General features: G+C 45.5%; 1 protein-coding gene across 1 annotated transcript in view; it reads right to left on the reverse strand.

Annotated features, from left to right (window-relative positions):
• CYRIA (CYFIP related Rac1 interactor A) overlaps positions 1–10,597 on the reverse strand; it is a 66,638-nt gene extending 56,041 nt beyond the window's left edge. Inside the window, 1 exon segment of the mRNA XM_083607427.1 lies at positions 10,337–10,597. The gene's annotated coding sequence lies outside the window, so the exon portion shown is untranslated.
• Positions 10,598–18,105: the final 7,508 nt, after the last annotated feature.

Below are 18,105 nucleotides of genomic sequence, written 5' to 3' on the forward strand. Positions count from 1 at the left end.
TACTAGCATGTAAGCAGAGTACAACCTAGTTAGAACACTCGCTGCATTAAGGAATACAGGGAAATAATTACTATGACCCTGTAAGTGTTGCTATGGTCCCATCACCATTAACTTCAAACTGATGCAATTTCCAATCGTTAAAGCATTTCTAAGGCAACCTGCTTCCAGAGAAAAACAAGAGAGCCAATACAGCCCTAAAGCTATACATGCTGCAGAAGGCAAGACTTCACTAGAATTCACTTCTATTTATCAGCTCAATACTTTTCCATTGGAAAGCTTAGAGGTTCATCAGTCATCTGAGCTCAGTTTGCTTAAGTGTAGCATCAGTGTGCTACGGATGCTAGGCTAGGCAGTCTAAAGATGTGCATAGCAAAAGGAGGGAAATGTGTTAAAAAGAAAATGTGTGTCCCGACTTTTGGGGCAGCTTCATGTTTTTATACAGAGATCACTGTCCACATAGCCTGTGATGAGGCTGCATTTTAATGTTTTAATGTTGTATTTTAATCTTGTTTTTAAGTTGTATTCATTCAACTTGTTTTTATTATTGCTTGTTAGCCGCCCTGAGCCCAGCCTTGGCTGGGGAGGGCGGGGTATAAATAAAATTTACTAATATTATTATTAATATCATCATCATCATTATTATTATTGCTGGAAATGTATAGAATGCAAAGTTTAAAGTGCCGTTGCCTATCGCGATATTGACATTGGAAAAGCATTCCCGCCACCAGATGCATTTCCAAGCAGCCACCACAAGGTAAAAACAGTCTTGTGATTCAACCTTTTTCCCCCTTTATGGCGTCAGCTGATGTTGCCCTCTTACAATCAAAACCGCATCTCAGTTCCACAATGATTATTACTATGCTAGCACAGTGCTGTCTAAAGTTCAAGGGTGCAACAGCTGTACTGTGGCACTGCACAAGCTCACAGCAAAGCTGTCCTACCTCAAATTCAAAGACTAGAGTCTTAAGTATGCTATAAAAAAATGCAGAAACAAGCTCTATTTATTTCCAAGTCACCATTTGTGTTGAACCCTGAGGGCAACTTGCTTTGATTCACAGAAGCTGAGAGAAAGGTGGATCCCCAATGCTATTTAATTTTATAACAAAGTAAAACAGCCCATCCCAGATTTATAACTTGTCTTTCAAGCTTTATTCACACATGGATTTGTCCTCCTATTCTTACATTACGCAGTAGTTAATTGTAACCCAGGCATTTTAATATGCTTTCTACATTTGCCGTAGAACAGGTGTGGGGAAGCTTTGACCCTCCAGATGTTGCTGAACTACAACTCCCATCAGCACCAGCAAATTTGGCCAATGACCATAATTCACTTGAACCTATACTCTTATTAATAAGAGTGGTGCAACATCCAACAGTTAGGGACGCAGGTGGCGCTGTGGGTTAAACCACAGAGCCTAGGACTTGCCGATCAGAAGGTTGGCGGTTCGAATCCCCGTGACAGGGTGAGCTCCCGTTGCTCGGTCCCTGCTCCTGCCAACCTAGCAGTTCGAAAGCACGTCAAAGTGCAAGTAGATAAATAGGTACCGCTCCAGCGGGAAGGTAAACAGCGTTTCCGTGCGCTGCTCTGGTTTGCCAGAAGCGGCTTAGTCATGCTGGCCACATGACCCGGAAGCTGTACGCCGGCTCCTTCGGCCAGTAAAGCGAGATGAGCACCGCAACCCCAGAGTCGGTCACGACTGGACCTAATGGTCAGGGTCCCTTTACTGTTAACATCCAACAGTTATACCAAGTATGATAAATGTAATGGCCCTAAGTTCATCAGAGAGAGTGGAAAACGTGGAAGAAATTGGGTCACATTAAAAGAGGCACTGATAACTTTGATCAGCAAGATGGCAAGCACGCAAAGAGAGAAACCAAAGCAAGAGAGAAACCAAAGCAAGGGAAACCAAAAGATGTGAAAAAGGAAACTGATTATCAGTAGGTATCAGTAGGAAGAATTGTTTTTTGCGGTGTTGTTTTTTTCATCCAGAGTTTCCAAAAGAATCACTTGCCTTCAACTATTCATTATTTGAATCAACAATGGCAGCTGAATATTTAGATGTGAATGCAGCTTGTGATTGATAAAAAGAGCTACTCTTCTCAGGCTAGTTGTTCATGCGCACCTTAAAAAAAAACAAGCACAATATTAAGATGCAGGGAAAACCACGTTTATGTACTGTGTAGCCTGGTTCTCTGAATATTTATTTTTAGCAACCACTTTGCATAACATTTGGGTAACAGAACATACGGTTTTGCAAGCATGCAAATTTGGAGAAAATATATTTTGAGCACAGAGCCTGGCAGCAGGAAAGCCAAGTTTTAGGTGCATCTTGTCCCTCCGTACACACCTCAATCCACCATGGCTCAGCTCCTGCATTAATAACCATTGAGACACGGGTGGCACTGTGGGTTAAACCACTGAGCCTAGGACTTGCCGATCAGAAAGTCAGCGGTTTGAATCCCCGCAACGGGGTGAGCTCCCGTTGTTTGGTCCCTGCTCCTGCCCACCTAGCAGTTCGAAAGCACGTCAAAGTGCAAGTAGATAAATAGGTACCACTCCAGCGGGAAGGTAAATGGTGTTTCCGTGTGCTGCTCTAGTTCGCCAGAAGTGGCTTAGTCATGCTGGCCACATGACCCGGAAGCTGTACGCCGGCTCCCTCAGCGAATAAAGCGAGATGAGCGCCACAACCCCAGAGTCGGCCACGACTGGACCTAATGGTCAGGGGTCCCTTTACCTTTTAAGCCAGATAGTTCTCTTCAAACAGGGCTCCAAATAATTCTTATATTCTACCATAAGTAGGCAAATTCAAGCAAGAGGCACAGAAATGTGATTTACAAAAGGCAGATGGGAAAGAAGGAGCAAAAGCGGCGAAAGTCTCAGTAAAAATTACAACATGGATATTTTTTTCACACACAACTGACCACAAGCTTGGAGGATAAATTTGTTCCATGGAAGTCAAAAACCAAACCCTCCATCATTTTGTTTTTAATATTCAGGGTTTCAGTGACCAGCTGCACCCACCCAGTGCCATGATGTCATAATGAGGCATTGGCAAGGCTTAAAAAGACCAAATGGTGCCTGCCTGTGTGTGAGAAGCCTTCAAGGGCGGAGCTCACACTGCAGAGGTCCTCTCCTACAAGAGATGCTAGGAGACTTCGTACCAGCTCAGCAACTGCAAATGAGTATGATCACTGCAAGTCAGATTCAGCGCAAATATTTAAAGCACACCTATTATGTAAACCGCATAGACAGTGTGACACAGCAGCAAATGAAGCTAAGGCTATTCTAGGCTGCATCAACAGGATTCTAGTGTCCAGATCAAGGGAAGTAACTCAATTCTGCCTTGGTCAGACCACACTTGGAGTGCTGTGTCCAATTCTGGGCACCACAGTTTAAGAAGGGGGTTGACAGGCTGGAATGTGTGCAGAGGAGGGCAACCATGAGGACCAAGGGTCTGGAAACTAAGCCTAATAATAATAATAATAATAATAATAATAATAATAATAATAATAGAATTTTATTTATATCCCGCCCTCCCCAGCTGAAGCCGGGCTCAGAGTGGCTAACAACAGTAAAATAATACAGCAGTCTAAAATCATTATACAGTACAAATCAAATTAATGGTAACCATTGGGCTAGAGTTCTGTGAGGATTACCAAAGGAGGGGGTCAGGCTGTGCCTTGGCAAAGGCCTGGTGGAACAGCTCTGTCTTGCAGGCCCTGTGGAAAGATGTCAAGTCCTGCAGGGCCCTAGTCTCCTGTGACAAAGCGTTCCACCAGATTGGAGCCACAGTCGAAAAAGCCCTGGCTCTGGTTGAGGCCAGCCTAACCTCACTGTGGCCCGGGACCTCCAAAATGTTTTTGTTTGAAGACTGTAAGGTCCTCCGTGGGACATCCCAGGAGAGGCGGTCCCGTAGGTTCGAGGGTCCTAGGCTGTATAGGGCTTTAAAGGTTAAAACCAGCACCTTAAACCTGATCCTGTACTCCACCGGGAGCCAGTGCAGCTGGTATTGGAACAGTTGAGGGAATTTCCTATGTTCAGCCTGGTAAAGAGGAGACTGAGAGGAGAGATGATAGCCATCTTCATATATCTCAAGGGCTGTCACAGGGAAGATGGAGCAAGATGGTTTTCTTCTGCTCCAGAGGGTCACACTCAAACCAATGGCTTCAAGTTACAAGAAAGAAGATTCCGACTAAACATCAGGAAAACTTTCCGACAGTAAGAGCTGATGGTCAGTGGAACGCTCTCCCTCAGGAGGTGTGGACTCTCTTTCCTGGGAGGTTTCTAAGCAGAGGCTGGATGGTCATCTCTCATGGATGCTTTAGCTGAGATTCCTGCATTACAGGTGTTTGGACTTGATGACTCTTGGAGTACCTTCCAACTCTACAAACTATATGTTCCTATGAAAAATACAGCAAATACTACTAGGACTGGCAGGAATTGCCCACAATTGCCTATGGAGCGGTTTGTGCCCATGAGCCTCTGCTTTCACATGGTCAACAATTAACATCGACAGCCGCACCTGTCATTATCTGAATGGCAGTGCAAGTGAGCAAAACAATTGGGTAATTCTGAAACTGTGTGCATGTCATGCATGCACAAAAGTGAAAATAGAGCCCAAAGAACAGGAAAAATGTGGCTTTCTAAAAATTACTTTTTAACCTTGAAGGATACAGTTCTTAATGTTAGGCCAAGTTTACAAACCTCGATTTACTTCAGCTAAACAAGAATCACAGGGTAAACACATGAGAGAAATTTTATTTTGACCTGACCTGTTTTTATACTTCAGAGACACAAGTGTAGCCCATCACGAAAGGAAACACAAAATGGAATTTCATAGTAACACAGGGAAGGAGAGTATGAGGTTAACAAGTTCATGAGGGGGGTTGTCTTTTTCCTGCTGTGACACCAAAGGTGTATGTAAAAAGAGACAAGCTGGTGTGAAATGTATTAACAGCTTTTTTTTCTGCAGCAGGTGGGAGGGGTTTCTGAGGAAGAAGGTGGGAGCATGTGAAAAAGGGGAAAGGGGCAGGGAGTGACACAAAAAGGAGACCCCAAAATAGGAAATGCTTATTTTCTTTTTTTACATGTGACTCCACGCAGAAGTGATTTTTTGCACTCACACTTATTCTCACTGTACAACAAGGGGGGGGACAGAAAAGCACTCTCTTAACAGCATGGGAATGGGATGCGTAAAACTAACTTGGGCAATTAAAAAAACAATGCTAAAAGTCAACTTCAAGTATGATGAGAGTCCAGTATAAAATATACAAATGTACGGGCAGGAAAATGGGGTACTAGCAGAACAGAGCTAATATTATAGGGAAGTTCCCACAATGTGAAAGGTTATCACTTATGGCAGGAATGGGCAGGTTTGCAGGGCTTACTTTGCCTTTACCGCCTCTCCCCACCTAAACCATCCTGGGCTCTGCGTTCATCATCTGAGGCCCTTTTTTGTGTGCCTCCTTCACATGAGGTGCAGAGGGTGGCAATACAAGAACAGTCCTTCTCTGTAGTGGCTCCCTGTTTGTGGAATATATATATTTTAGGCGCCAGGTGAAAACATTCCTCTTCAACCAGGCCTTTGGCTGATTGATATTCTACAGATGTTTAAACATGCCTGTAGGAAGCGAGTAAGGGATGCGGGTGGCGCTGTGGGTTAAACCACAGAGCCTAGGACTTTCCGATCAGAAGGTCGGCGGTTCGAATCTCTGCAACGAGGTGAGCTCCCGTTGTTCGGTCCCTGCTCCTGCCAACCTAGCAGTTCGAAAGCACATCAAAGTTCAAGTAGATAAATAGGTACCGCTCTGACAGGAAAGTAAACGGCGTTTCTGTGCACTGCTCTGGTTCACCAGAATGCTGGCCACATGACCCAGAAGCTGTACGCCGGCTCCCTCGGCCAATAAAGCAAGATGAGCGCCACAACCCCAAAGTCGGTCACGACTAGACCTAATGGTCAGGGGTCCCTTTACCTTTTACCTTAGGAAGAGAGTGGCTATTGTTTTGCTGTTTTGTTTTAATGATTTACTGCTTTTTATCCTGTGTTTTTATTCCACGAACCTCCCTAAGACCTTACGATGAAAGGCAGTACATAAATCTAACAAACAAATAAAATAAAAATAAATAAATAAAATAAACCCTCCTTGTGGAACAACTAGAGCCAGGTACAAATGGCAGATGCTTACAAATAATGAAAATTCTGAGCACATGCATTGGTTTTGAGTACAGCAGACCCACAACTTACACGTATTTAACTTGTACGCATTCAGCTCTACATGCTTGGCAAATTAAAAAGAAAAATAGAAAGGGGTCGGGTGTCCAGGAAAAAGGCTTTGACAATTCTACTGGCCATTGCACCCAATGTGTTTTGACTATATGGGATTTTAGCTTTATGCGCTATCCCTGGAACATAAACTGAGAGTCTCTTGTACCCAAACAAATAGAGCCTACGGTCCTTCTACACAAAAAACCAGTCCTGCTACCCCACGCTTTCAGCAGTACAGTATAATTTCAGGAGGTGAAATCACTGTATACGTGCCATTTTGTTGCTGCTCTTGCTAAACAGCTGGAAGTCAAGATTCCTCCCTGTGAATCGCTGCCCGCTGTTGTGCTTCAGGACAAGGAGAGGTTGGTTTGTGCCCACAGCTAAATTCTAACAACTGCCCAAAGAGAGAGGGGGGCCCAGGAGTCAGACTAAGATACAGCTGTACATTTTAAAAGAAAAATGGGTATAGTACACAGCCAGTGAGATTTCTCCTCCTTCCAGGAGGAAGGTGAAACGTAGCAAAAATACTGAAATCTTACTGAAGCACACGAGATCCATATAACATGAACAGGATCCATATACATGAAGAAAACTGAAAGTCGACACACCCAACAAGAGTTTGGGTTCTCCTGTTGAGGACACAAGAGGAAAGAAGACCCAATGCTTGAAGCCGGCAATGGCTCTCTTTTAAAGCGAAGCAATTCTAATTGTGCAGGATTTGATTGCATTGCTCGACCATTCTCTGTTTGCCTTGTCCCTCTAGTATGGCCTGGCACAAGACAGTAAGCTGTCTGGGAAATGGATTTTTCCATCTCTTTGCCACTATATTAATGAAGATCCTGGAACACAAGAGCCCTTGTTGGCAATACCATGACCCAAATAAATAGCAACCATTAGGAAGGATCCCAGCCACATTACCAGCTCATGACACCCCTTCCTTGGGGGGGCGGGGGGAACCTCTTTTTGTATTTGAAAACTTCTGTGAAGTCTTAACTGCCGAATGAAACCTTGTTTTGAAAGCTAAGGCGATTTTAACCCTCATGACTAAAGGGGAGAATGCAGGTTATATGGAGGCAGAATTAACTCTGCCAGCTCCTGTCTTTCTAAAAATAATTTTCAGAAAACGCTTTTAAATCCATCGGAGCTTCTAAAACATAGCCATAATTTGGAGTAATACTGTAATTAGTGGCAATTTGCTCCATACAGTGAGCAAGAGGAATGGGGAATGTGTCGTGCATACAAGCCTACACAGTAGTTTCAGATGCTTCTGAAATTTTTACTACAGCCTTAGTGAAATGACAGCCATACATGGCTCTCATCCAAAACCTGACCACCACTTTGAATAGAGGACAGAACCACTGAAAGTTAACACAAATCGCTATGTACACAAACACGCCCTTTCCCAATTCGACCGGCAAGCTCAAGAAACCATATATTGTGCGCAGCTTAATTTCACGTGCAAAACATCCGAATTCCAAAACTGAGAATGGGGAGGGCACAAAACGTACAGCAAGAGCAAATATTCAACTTATAGCTAGATCAGGCATCCCCAACTTTCGGCCCTCCAGAGGTTTTGGAATACAATTCCCATCATCCCTGACCACTGGTCCTGTTAGCTAGGGATCATGGGAGTTGTAGGCAAAAACATCTGAAGGGCCACAGGTTGGGGATGCCAGACCTATATCTTTCCATATGCATTAAAAATGTCATGTGAAGCAGGCCCAATCACAGTATCCAATCTTGCAGTTGAGTTGGAGCAGTGCTGTTGGGACAGAATACAAGGCGTTCCAACCAGCTCTGGGCGGGGAAAGGTTTGGATGACGGAAACAAAACGTCGCCTCCTCGCCAGCTACCACTGTCCAAACTGAACTTGCATGCACACACCCCTGCAGCTGCTTTAAAGTAGAAACAAAAATGTATCCGGAATCATGGATTTACCACATGCGGTCTTTTGGATGCGGTTGGACTAAGACTTGGAACGCCTCTGGCCACTAGGCATGCTGGCTGGTGCTGATGTGAGCTGCAAGCCCCTTGCAAGGTGCACTTTTGACCACTTTCAAACTGCTATCCATTTTTTAACCTGAAACTGTTCTTAACCTGAAGCACCACTTTAGTTAATGGGGCCTCCCGCTGCCGCCGCGCCGCCAGAGCACAATTTCTGTTCTCAACCTGAAGCAAAGTTCTTAATCCAAGGCACTATTTCTGGGTTAGCGGAGTCTGTAACCTGAAGCGTATGTAACCTGAAGCGTATGTAACCCGAGGTACCACTGTACTTTTATTTGTGTTAATGCTTAAGCTGTATATCTTTTTCCAATGAGTGTTTCATTCCGGCAGACGGCAGGTCTGTCATCAGAATACAGATGGAACATCTTTCTGAAAGGACTGCACCATGTACTCATTCTGAGAAGACTGCACCATGCGCCCTTCCTAAATACAAGCACTGGTTCTTCTTCCCCAAGCTTTGTACATCCATTCCTTTCGTGTTACCTTGGCATTCCCTCGTACCTACTGCCCCTCACCATATTGCTTTAGGCACCTGCTGATGAACACTTTGCTGTTCGGGAAGCAGGTTCAGGAACACATGGTTTCAGCTTTTTCCATTGATTTGCTATTTGTTTCTTCACGATGATGGTTTCACATATATTTGTTTACATAACTTATAAGCAAAGACATTTATGAACACCCACGCAATCCACCCCTTTTCCATGGTACGTCTTCCCCAGAGTTTGGTGGCATCATTACGCGGGGTTATCACAGGAGCCACATGGCTGCCGCTCAAAAGAGTGCTATTCAACTGACTGCACACAGAAAGAGGCACATTAGGCGGCCAACAACCATAGCTTGATTGCAATGATATGAACGCAGTTTAAAATGTATGCTGTTTATTTATTTTTTTGCCAGGCCTGAAATATCGCCACAAAGAACATCAGCAGGGTCAAAGCAGCTGGATACCACTGGTCCACACAATCAGATGCTGGCAAAAAACCTATCCAACCAATATATGACCTCCTTATATCGCAGAGAGAAGGGTAACAAAAATGAGAATCGATACCAGCAAGAGGGCATCCTATGCTGCACATGAGGGGAGAAAACCAGGCAGAACCGAAACCAGATTTTAACCGATAAAAGCCCAATCCACCCTCAACAGGGTGGGGGGTGGTAAGGAAGGAGTATCAGAGGCAAAACAGCAAAAGTCCGCCTTCCCCCTTATCCACAACAGGCATGGACCACCAGTCCCATATCATAGAAACATAGAATCGTAGAGCTGGAAGAGTCCTTGGCTCACCTAGTCCAACCCCCCGGAAGGCAGGAACTTGGCTTAAAACTAGGAGCGGGTGGGTTGCCGGAAAGGCACGTGAGAAGGCATCGCCATCTCTTTAATCCCTTTAGCAAGCCTTCCGTCCAAATCACAGTTCAAGCCGAGGTCACGGAGGAAGGAAGGAGACGCGGCAGCAGGTGCCTTTCGCCACCCGGGCTCAGCAACCCCCACCGCCCTGCGCGCGTTTCGTTTTGGAGAAACGCAGTGGAGGCTTACTCGCGAGTAAACGCGGCCGCGCTTGGGATTCACGGGCGGGGCGCGGGGCAACCAAATAATCCCCGGGGTGCCAACGTGAATAAAATATGGAAGGAAACATCGCGCCATCGATCACATGACGGGGCGCACCACCCACACCATTTGGGGACCCAAATTTTATTTGGGGGGGACGGCAAAGGGCCCTCGGCCCCTAGGAGTTAGTTCCTACGATCCCAGGGAAGGAACGAGCTAGGCGAAAAAGGATAGAAACAAAAACAGGCCCGGGAGGAAAGGGAGAGACGTTGGGAGATGCCCAAACCCCGCTCGAGGCAAGAGCCACCCTGCTGGCCGGTGGCACCCCAGCGCGCGCTCCCCTCAGCCCGCCTTGCAGCGCAGCTCCGCCGCAGGCCGGGCCCCTTCCTTCCTCCCTCCCTCCCTTTCTTCCTCCCTTCCTTCCATCCAACGCAGCGCTTGATTCCCAGTCCGGAAAGCGGTGGCTCCGGGTGCGCCTCCCGGCGCCAAACCTCGCTGCGCTGTGCGCCCTGCGCGCCCTCACCGGCTCCTGGCGCGCTCCGCGCTCCTCCACGACACCGCAGCAGTCAGCGGAGCACTCAGCAGCCGTGCCCAGCCAGGCTCCTCGGAAAGAGGAGCCCACCCAGCTCCGCCAGGGAGAAAAGGGAAGAGGAGGCGGCCGAAAGAGGGAGGAGAGGCGGGCGGGACACTCCCCGCCAGCCGCTTCTCCTCGTCCTCCGGCGCGCTCGTCGGCGAGGGGAGGCGCTCCGGATTGCCTGTCAGCGATGGAGCGCCGCCGCAGCCCGTTGCCAAGGCAGAGTGGGCTTCTCCTCCTCGGCAGGCGATGTTTCCGTTCTCTCACTCTCACTCCCTCACACACAAATACGGACAGCTAACACCCCCTCCCCCACCTGGTGTCCGGGTTTCTTGGCAACAGAAAGGCGCAAGGCGGCAAACTCCATGGGATTAATTTAATTAACATTCAATTTATTAAATGTGTAGGTAGGTAAAGGTAAAGGACCCCCAGATTAAGTCCAGTCAAAGGTGCAGCGCTCAGCCAGTGTTTGTTCACAGACAGCTTTCCGGGTCATGTGGACAGCACGACTAAACCGCTTCTGGTGCGACGGGATACCTGACGAGTGCCAGAGTGCACGGAAACGCCGTTTACCTTCCTGCCATAGTGGTACCTATTTGTCTACTTGTGCTGGTGTGCTTTTGAACTGCTAGGTTGGCAGGAGCTGGGACAAAGCAATGGGAGCTCACCACCGTCACAGGGGATTCGACCCGCTGACCTATCCATCAGCAAGCCCAAGAGGCTCAGTGGTTTAGACCACAGCGTCCCCCACATTAAATTTGTATACTGCCCTATACCCGTGGGGCTCGGGGTGGTTCACCACACAAAGCAGGGCCAAAACTAGGCTTTATTTCACCCAGGACAAAGACCCAGTTTGGCACCACCCATGTGCGCATTTTATACCCTCCCAACATTTCTCTGATGCAAATAGGGAGTCCTAGAAGAAGAAGAAGAGTTTGGATTTGATATCCCGCCTTTCACTCCCCTTCAGGAGTCTCAAAACGGCTAAAATTCTCCTTTCCCTTCCTCCCCCACAACAAACACTCTGTGAGGTGAGTGGGGCTGAGAGACTTCAAAGAAGTGTGTCTAGCCCAAGGTCACCCAGCAGCTGCATGTGGAGGAGCGGAAACGCGAACCCGGATCCCCAGATTACGAGACTACCGCTCTTAACCACTACACCACACTGGCTCTCAATAATAATTCAATTATTATTATTATTATTATTCAATAATAATAATAATAGTACCCCACCCATCTGGCTGGGTAGCCCCAACCACTCTGGGCAACTTCCAACATATATAAAACATACTAAAACTTAGGGTTGCAAATGTCAGGAATTTAATGGAGATGCTGAAGCTGCAAGCAGCGCCTGGGCAAAAATCTTCAAAAACAGCTCAAAAACGTCTGGTTTTGCAAAAAAAAAAAAAAAAAGCTAAAGAACTTTTCTGTCCAGATTTTCAGTTTTTGAAATATGGCAACCCTAATTAAACATAAAAACCCCTTCCCTATACAGGGCTGCCTTCAGATGGCTCAGGGGGCACATGACGTCTAGTCAACATTTCAATGAAAGGGAAGATGTGACCAGTGAATAGAATGCCGATTGTCAATATTGACCCCCTTAGATTGTCATATAGTTCTGGCAGCCCACGGTTGAAAGCAAGTCTGACAGCTGTTTACAAACCCCTCACTACATGGTTTCACTGGGAAGGACTAGGCAGATATATGCCGGCTTGTAATATGTGAGATAAGAGGGGCAGCCTCCAGCATACAATGGGCCCAGAGCCAAATGCCATCTAGCTTGGAGATGATTACGCAGCTCAACATAATCTCCTTATACAGCCTAAGATCAGAAGAAGAATGGGGCAGAAGAAGCGCAACTCGGCTGATTTGGGATGTGGGATTGGTGTGCTGCATTAGGAGCAGGAGCCGGGAACCAGCATATGAGTGTGTGAACATCACCAGCCTTTTCTCCCCAATTATATTTTGTTAAGTTTCAACCCTGGGCATAGCAGCTGCCCCCCCCTCCCTGATCAAGTAAACAAATAAAAATACTTAACAAACCAGTTCTGTGTTGTCTATTATTTTACCTGTGCATTCTTCTTTGGTTGGAACTTCTTATTCCTCCCATTTCTGTGCATATAGAATCCTAGCTGGTGCTGTTACATACATAAACAACTTTTGATTTTAAATAAATAAATAAATTCTGCCCCTATAATCCCTAACAGAAGTACTTCGGGCCCTTTTGATATACAGTGGTACCTCGGGTTAAGTACTTAATTCGTTCGGGAGGTCCATTCTTAACCTGAAACTGTTCTTAACCTGAAGCACCACTTTAGCTAATGGGGCCTCCCGCTGCTGCCGTGCCGCCGGAGCACAATTTCTGTTCTCATCCTGAAGCAAAGTTCTTAACCTGAAGCACTATTTCTGGGTTAGCGGAGTCTGTAACCTGAAGCGTATGTAACCTGAGGTACCACTGTACTCATTTTAAACATCTTTCTTTCTTTTCTTTTTTTGGTCTCGTCATGTATCATTTCTAAAAATACCCTTGCTTTCTTGCAAGTCCACCACATGTGGGGGGGGGGACCCCCCTCAGCCTGTTTGCAGAACATCAACAGCCTAAGAGGCCTAAAGAAGTGAGGCAAGTGGTGGGTGCTTGCAGAAACTATTTCCCTGCTATTAGCATCTGCATTAATCACCCGTGAAAGGAAGTTCCAGTTCTCCACACATCAGCAAAGTTTTCCTCATTTGGTTCTGGGGGTTTCTCCCGGGTTTCTCAGCCTGGGTTTCCCCCGAGTTCCTCATTCTGTATTCTTCTTTGCCTGGTGTGGATTTCCCCTGGATTTCCTTGGCCAGGAACTCCTTATACAGCATCACGATTCCCATACATTTGGCCCTTCGGCAAGTCTTGCATGCCTGCGGTTCTGGCTGATCCGCTCTCCCCTATTAACATGTCAGAAGTGAGCTCTCTGTAAACTTCACAGAGTAGGCAAAGGCAACTCTTTATTAGAAAAAAACAACAACCCCAGGATCTGCTCAGATAACCAGGTCTAACAAACACAGCAACTCTCTTTGGTAGGTCTTGCCCCGGTCAGGCAGTTGCAGAGACTTCCCACAAATGCCTAAATCTCCTCCTCTCCAGGGTTTTCCCCAAGCAATCTGAGACTGTGCCAGCATGCCTACCTGCCTGTGCTCCTCTCCCTTCATTCCTCTGGGAGAGGGGAGGGGAGCTTGTCGTAGCAGAAGGGGGAGACCCCCCCCTGTGCTTCTTCATCAGCCTCTGGGCATCCCTTCTCTCCCGCTTCCGTTTCTGATTCTGGACTTCTCTCTAGCACAGACTCTCCCTGCTCACTAAACCCTGTCACCTCTTCAGCTTCAGATACCTCCCCCTCTCAGTCTTCTCCCTCTGACCATTCATTGTCGTCCCACCCCCTGGGCTCCGAGCCTTCTTCCTTTGGGGGTTCCCCAGCTGATGCCTTCAACCATTCCTCTGCGTCCAACCAGTCCATGACGTAACATTTCCCAGCCATCAGCACAGTAGGTTGCACACTTGCAGCAGATAGCTGTTGGCAACAGCGTTTGTTTAAGCATCTCGTCTCCCCCACAAAACCATTACCATGCACCATGAAGTGATCACAGCAAACCTGTTTGCAGAAATATAACATCAAACCCCACAGATGCCATGGAACGTACCTATGGGAAATAACAGAGACTAAAACAAGATGCCTTCACAAACAAACAGAGAAGGAGCTAAAAATATTGCCTATCGGAACCTTCCACATTGGAACCACGGGAAATAATTGTGCCCTACGAAGGGCTATTTCTATATATCCCACATTAAGTAATGACAGAATCTCTATTGTATAAGTAAAGTGCACTTGACCAAAAATACAGTTATGCAATGCAATGATGACAGCCGTCCTGGGCATTTTGACATTTCACAAAATATATTTGGTTACAGGTAAAAGAGATTTCACAAAAACTGGGCAACAACCTTCACATTCTTAATACGATCACCAGTTGCCGAGATCTCATATTTACTCAGATCCTGTTAATATTACTAGGCTACCAAAATGATTTCAGCTTCTTGGTGGAAACGCATTTTCAGTTGCATGGTAACCTTGGCAACAGTATTATATTTTTGGATCCCTAACAATGTATTCTGTTTATTGTAATCAAGTGATTTCAAGATGCTAGCTCTGGGCCACAAATATAAGATCAGAGATTTGAGCGCATGGCTAAAATTTACTTTAGACATATGAATATTTTTAATGGGATTTGTTTGTGTGCATTCCTGCACACATATATACATATCTTACATACCCATTAAAAATCAGGTCACTTTAACAAGTTCTTCTCTATTTGAGCAGGAATAAATGTGAATATTTAGTGCTTACCGTACCTTTTTTTCAAATGCGGGACACCCAAGCAACAGATAGTTTAGATCCCATCTAGCAACCCAGCCAAATGGGCAGGGGATCATCATCATCACAATTTATTTATTATTATTCATATTGTTACACTGGTAGTTGCAAAAAAGCGTGTCAGTGCTTTATTCAGAGAACCATCTGTAGAATTAATAGAAGTATAAAATTAGTATGTGAGCATGCAGATCCTTTTCTTAACCTATGGAAGTTTGAAAATGTATGCCTTTGTTAGAATCACAATGTGACCACAACATCAGAGCCATGCATATTCCAGCTGATAGCCAACACTGCAGTAGAATGATCTCTGGTGGGATTGTACGTCTGCTGTCTTGCGCTGGGGGAAGAGGAGCATTGATTTAGGGTGTGCTGATCTGACATCACACCACAATGCCACAATGAAACAATGGCAGGGAGAAGAGCAGCACCTTTTGAAAAGTAGCTGCCCAAAATGATTTAATAATATCTTGGCTACCTTGCCTTACAACGACAGATAATCTATACGCCATGTGTGCTTTTGAAAGAAGAACTCTGTGTCTATTTCTGATTCCATTTTATATTTTTAAAGGAACATTTTGCATGCTTTTAATCCTAGCACAATAGATTAAAAGGGTTTGCTGGAACGATGTTTTCTACCTTTGAGAGATCTACAGACAGAAAAGACATACTTGACGGAAAACATTAGCCAAAGATGGAGAATTTCGGAAAGTTTGAGTTATGCAGTAACATAACTTGTTCTTTTGATGTTGCAACAACAAAGTAATTTGAGTTTTGCCTCCTTGCAGGCAATCAACCTACAGCCTTCTCACAGGTAGCAAAGTGAGGTTCAATCACTGGTGAACGTTCATAAGTTACCAAGCAAATGAGGGGAAAGGCAGAAAATAGCTCTATTATTTTTCTGAGCACCTGCCTGGCGTCAGCTTCAATGGAAAAGACCCTTTCAGTAACAGATACCCTAACTGAGACAGGTGGTAGCAGCTTCTGGTCGTGCAATTGATACAGGTGCTGTCAAGAACTGCACTGCAATGTTTATTCAAGTACCATGGAATTGGCAGGATAGCACATCTTCTGATGCAGCTGGGGACTCATATCTAGGCCATATGTTGTTCTTCTGTCAAGCTGGGTCAGGGCCAGAATTTCCACATGGATTGCAAACATCTGCGCCACTTATAGCAGCTCAAAACCTCCACATTGCAATGCCTGAATTCACTTCAGTGTAACTGATATCAGCAGAGGACCTGGAGAATTTGATGGTGGGAAACATGGCCGTAACGTGGCTATATCTATCATAGCAAAAAACCCGAAAATGTCTGGGAAGGTAGGGTAAAATGTTTGCCGAAATTTTAGGATGTTTATTCCAAGGATGAGTACAAAACCTATGTATGTTCTGGCTTGGTTCTTTAACTGCAGCTTACCTCCCCTGGCCTGTAAACACACAGATACACAAAACAGGAAAGGAAAGAATAAACTTCCACTCCCAGAGTATATATATATATATATATATATATATATATATATATATATATATAATTCTCCCATACTTTCTGACATCATCTCTCACGCCTATGAATAGAAGTACCCCAAAGTAAACCAGACAGATTTTCAGCCTGTGGTGTAGTGGTTAAGAGCGGTAGTCTCGTAATCTGGTGAACCGGGTGTGCGTCTCCGCTCCTCCACATGCAGCTGCTGGGTGACCTTGGGCAGTCACACTTCTCTGAAGTCTCTCAGCCCCACTCACCTCACAGAGTGTTTGTTGTGGGGGAGGAAGGGAAAAGGATAATGTGAGCCGCTTTGAGACTCCTTAGGTTAGTGATAAAGCGGGACATCAAATCCAAACTACTCCTCCTCCTCCTCCTCCTCCTCCTCTTCTTCTTCTTCTTCTTCTTCTTCTTCTTTTCTCATAATTACGATTTCTGGCATGGTGTCCTTGCAGACCCTCCAAGTGTCCGTATTTTCCAGGGATGTCCTTGATTTAGAGACGCTGTCCTGGTTTCTGATGTCCCTATTTTCATTCGAGAAATGTTGGAGAGTATGGAATTATCTGCCCCCCCAAGCTGTCTGAAGGCAATCCTGTATCGGGAAGGTTTTTTTTTTTTTTTTAAAGTTTAATGTTTTATTATGCTTTTATATATGTTGGAAGCTGCCCAGAGCGGCTGGGGCAACCTAGTAAGATGTGTGGGGATATAAATAGAGAAATTACCATTACAGAATGGGACGTCCCTATTTACATTGGAGAAATGTTAGAGGCTATGTCCTTGGTGGTGCTAACTTGCAGATACCATGTTTTGAGACTGAAGCCAGGGGAAGAATTTTGAGCAAACTGTTGTGGGTTGCTGTTGATTTTGCATGCTATTTTGCATGCTATCTGCTGCAAGACCCCTGCCGCTTTTAAACATTTGCAGCGACATTCTTGCGGAGTTCTGTGTGCATCGTTATCAGCTTTCACACAACTACAATTGCCTTCAAACATGGTAAAGGTAAAGGTAAAGGGACCCCTGACCATTAAGTCCAGTCATGGCCGACTCTGGGGTTGCAGCGCTCATCTCGCTTTATTGGCCAAGGGAGCCAGCGTACAGCTTCCAGGTCATGTGGCCAGCATGACTAAACCGCTTCTGGCGAACCAGAGCCGCGCACGGAAATGCCGTTTACCTTCCCGCCAGAGTGGTACCTATTTATCTACTTGCACTTTGATGTGCTTTCAAACTGTTAGGTTGGCAGGAGCAGGGACCGAGCAACGGGAGCTCACCCCGTCCCAGGGATTCGAACTGCCGACCTTCTGATTGGCAAGTCCTAGGCTTTGTGGTTTAACCCACAGCGCCACCCGCGTCCCTCAAACATGGTAGTATATGTAAATTTGGATATCCCACCAGAAAGGGTTCATCAGATCATTCTGTAAGAAAACAATGTAAAACTGTGAACATCGCAGCAGATGCAGTAGGTGCTAAGTTTTGGACTAAGAGGGCAAGAACTATGGCAAAAGATGTCTTGATTAATCTCTTTATCTTCCATTTAGTGTTATAGGTCTAAAAACACCCTTTTCAAAAACATTTCCTTTCTATTTTAATTTCCCCTTTAATTAAGCGTTAGTTCCGATTAAGAAAGGTACAAAGGGCTGATGGCTGCCAGCTGCTGATCCTGTAGGTTCACCATGGACTCAGCTACACAGCTGCAAATAAAGCGTTTTAAATGTGTTGTAAAAATGCAACATACAAATGTGACACTAGATGGGGGCAGTGAGCTATGCGAAATTCAATGCCTTTTTTAAAATGGGGTTTTTTAAAAGCATTTTCATGGTGTTTTTTAAATATGTGTGTAATT

This window comes from Podarcis filfolensis (assembly GCF_964270895.1).
Source record: "Podarcis filfolensis genome assembly, chromosome: 3".
Classification (NCBI taxonomy): Eukaryota; Metazoa; Chordata; class Lepidosauria; order Squamata; family Lacertidae; genus Podarcis; species Podarcis filfolensis.